This window comes from Sinocyclocheilus rhinocerous, unplaced genomic scaffold (genome assembly GCF_001515625.1).
Source record: "Sinocyclocheilus rhinocerous isolate Xijiao unplaced genomic scaffold, SAMN03320098_v1.1 scaffold869, whole genome shotgun sequence".
Classification (NCBI taxonomy): domain Eukaryota; kingdom Metazoa; phylum Chordata; class Actinopteri; order Cypriniformes; family Cyprinidae; genus Sinocyclocheilus; species Sinocyclocheilus rhinocerous.
In genome coordinates, this window is record NW_015653483.1 from 230,617 (window position 1) to 234,252 (window position 3,636).

The window sequence follows — 3,636 nt, forward strand, 5'->3', positions numbered from 1 at the left end:
GAGACGCGCGATCTGCGCTGCCTCGTCTCTCTCTCGCGTGCGTTCTGCAGCGGTCACTTGGATAAGTCGTTGTTGTTGCTTGTTGAACTTGTTGACTTTTGATGAGTTTGATGAGACTTTTTCAAACTCATCAAAAGTCAACAAGTTCCACAAGCAACAACTACTTATCCAAGTGACTGCTGCAGAACGCACGCGAGAGAGAGAGACGAGGCAGCGCAGATCGCGCGTCTTATAAGTGAGTGGGAATTTACCGAACGTGGCACTTGCGGGAGTTAACACTGTATGCAATACCCGCAACCTCACACCAAATTTCAGGCCGTGTAGATAGGCAAGCATATATACAAATCATTTAGTAAGCAGAAATCCAAAATTTACCTTAACATATTAAGGTAGAGGAAGATGCGACTGAATTGATGCTTGAAGAATGCGCTTCCAGCAGCCATGATAAACAGTTGGCGGTTAAAGTTTTCTATGCACAATTTGATTTGACGAAAGTCACGAGACCTCTCTATCCAATCACGTTGATGGATAAAAATAAAATTAAAATAATCATGTAATGACCACAAAAGGAAGAAAATAGCGGAGTAAAAGTACCAATACATCACTTAAAATGTACTCAAGTAAAAGTAAAAGTACACAATTTTTAAATTACTCAAAAAAGTACAATTACTGATAAAAACTACTTAATTACTGTAACGTGAGTATTTGTACTTCGTTACTTCACACCCCTGAAAATAATCGATATTGAATCGAATCGAATCGTGAAATTTGTGTCAAAACCCAGCCCTAATGTACACATCTCTTACACACTCATAAAGAAGCACTTCCTCCAGCCTAGCTAGAAGGGGAATCTGTCTTGACTGGCTGTGCACCAGATTGACAGGTGGTCAGGGGCCCTTTGGAGAAACCAGCATCATTATCAGCAATTTGGTCACTCTCTCTGAATTAGAGCTCAAACAAGCTGGGATTGCACTAACGACCACAGAGGTGCATGTTTGCTTTGGTTTATTAATTCGCCTAGCCAGGCCAATTTACATCTATAGCCACTTCATCAGTGACACGCACTCCATGTTTGAGAACTCTCAGATGAAGATGAGGGGTCTTCAGCATTTTCATTCAACACTATAAAGACAGCATCTGTTTCTACCTCCTTTGGCAATAATACAATCAGTGTTTAAGTTTTTTGGGTTATTTTATTATGTCTTGCATAACATAATTCATTACAGAATTTAAGTTTAAAAAGGAACAAAGTATCTTACTAGTATCTGGCTTTGCTGCTCGTTGGTAAAATTTCAATTCTGAGAATAAAGGTCCATTTTCATGATATTCCTGAAAATGAACAGTATATAAAAATCAGAAGCACCATGACACTTAGCCTATTTATATGATTATTATTGATTTTAATAATGTTTCACTATATTTCATACCACTTTGATCACAAAATCAGTGTCATCGCGAACAGGGACATTCACATCCCGAGAGGCTGTAAAATGTGAAGGAAAAAAAAAATTAAAAGTGAAAATCTAGAAACTTTGAGAATTTGTGATATGTCTAATCATTATCTCATGTGCCTTAAGGTGTGTCCATTATTTTAAACATGTTATTAAAAAAAACACTTCAAGTGTAAACTTGTATTTAAAAAATGATAATAATAAAATTACAAATAATAATAGTTTGTTAACCATTTTCAAATTTAAGATTCACTTGCTATATGTTCAGGTCTATGCTTTTTTTCTGCCCCGAGTTACTCTGCCACCATGTCTAATGCCATAGATGAAACTGAAATTATAAAGGAGTTTGGTAATATATATTTATGCTGAAAATAAGTCATTACCCAAGTAAATCAGTCCAAAACCACCTTTTCCAATGATTTTACCGATGCGCCAACTCTTCTTTTCCGAATCTGTTAAAATGCACCCTTCTGGAAGTGGACGGGGTAGTGTGTATTTCTTAGGTGCCATGTTAAAATGTCATGCACAAAGTGACACTAATGACTGACCAGGGAAATGTAAAGTTTCTGTCAAGTCCGGATTAACAGCCTTATTTAACTGCTATTTAACAAACAAACTAGTAATAACAACAACGCGTTCTTATAAAACCATAATATTATACAGAAACAGAATTTCAACTCATCATAATCGCAGTTTCAGCTCTTCTACACAGTTCCCGGTCGTTTCACTGCAAGAGCCTGCTACTTCCTGAAAGTGATTGACACTGCCGCAAAATCTGTTACAAATCTTTAACAACCAATCAAAACACAGGAATGCTCATGCCTTAGTATTCAACTACCAATAAAATATGTGGAAAGGCGGGACAACAGCCTTTGCATGTTTTATCCGGTTTTATCATAGGACAGATCCGTTGTCATTCGTAATAGGGACGAGAGGTTTCACTCGTTTTCGCGAATCGGTTCATTCGAACAGTTTGCTGCAAAGAACTGATTCAAAAGTTACGGTTTAGTTTCAGCACAGTTTCAGCTCATTTCGGCTCTGAAAAACAGTCATTTATAACCTATATATAAATATAGGTTATAAATTATATAAATATTAGAAACGCCTATATTTATTAAACATATTCATTGAGAAGATCTAAATAAAAAGAACAATTTGTTCAAGACTCTTACAAAAATATACTTTTTATTCGGCTAAAACTAACGATAGATATATCTAGCCAGCACCATATATCTAATAATTCTGTTTCAAGAGCTTTATACAATAGATGTTAAACAAACAGACAACTTTATAGAAATCTGTAGAACATTTCCCTGTGCCACATTCAGCTCAGAATCATTGGGATATGAGCACATTTGGCCTGTGTGGGCTGCAGGGCATATCTCCTTGGCACACTTGTAGTCCAGAGTGCAATGACACCAATCTTGAAGGGCCATGGCACCATTTTCCATAAATGCCCCTTGTAATGAAGATGGCATAATTGTTGCAATGAGAGAGAGCAGCTTAGGATGGCCTTGCAGTGACCCACCTCAGCCCAGGTCCATATGGTCTGAAATAGATAATGAGTCTCTTAATGTGCTATGTATACTCAATATGGACTGTAAAAGAACAGGCTGTAATTTTCACCTAGGCGATTAAGAAGTGACAGATCAGCCACTTGTGCAACTGTCTTGATAATGTTAGTATGCCACACTTCTCTTTCTCTCATGTTCTGTCTGTCACTTTCTCAAATGCAGAAACATTCTATTTGAGTCGTGTTCAAAATAGGTAAAATTAAAAATTATAAATAATTAAAGAAAACAATTAAATTAAAAGCTTTAATTTTTCCCCAAACATTTTATTAAATAATAAATTGTTTGAGTAATGTTTTGTTTAAAATTTTAATTATAAATTAATTTAAATAACTATTCATTACATTTAAAAAAAGTTTACCTTTATGCCACTATAATGTGGGGGAAAAAACTTGTATTTTGAAAATGTAACAAACTGTGATAAAGTCCTTCCAAGGTCAAAGTTCAGAAAAAGAATAAGGTGTTGGACATGGTGAGTTTGCCACTAAATTGAAATGTTGTTTGTTTAATTTGAAATTTAATTGTTTCACTTGGTTAATTTACATGTCACAGGAGTTACATTGGCTGCCGCTGTAGTGTTTTGATTTTTGACAAATAATTCTAAAATATTGTTT

The 3,636-nt window shown here is 35.5% G+C and overlaps 1 pseudogene; it reads right to left on the minus strand.

Moving 5' to 3' along the window:
* The window catches only part of LOC107716307 (serine/threonine-protein kinase VRK1-like), a 20,435-nt pseudogene extending 18,249 nt beyond the window's left edge, over window positions 1-2,186 (minus strand).
* Window positions 2,187-3,636: the final 1,450 nt, after the last annotated feature.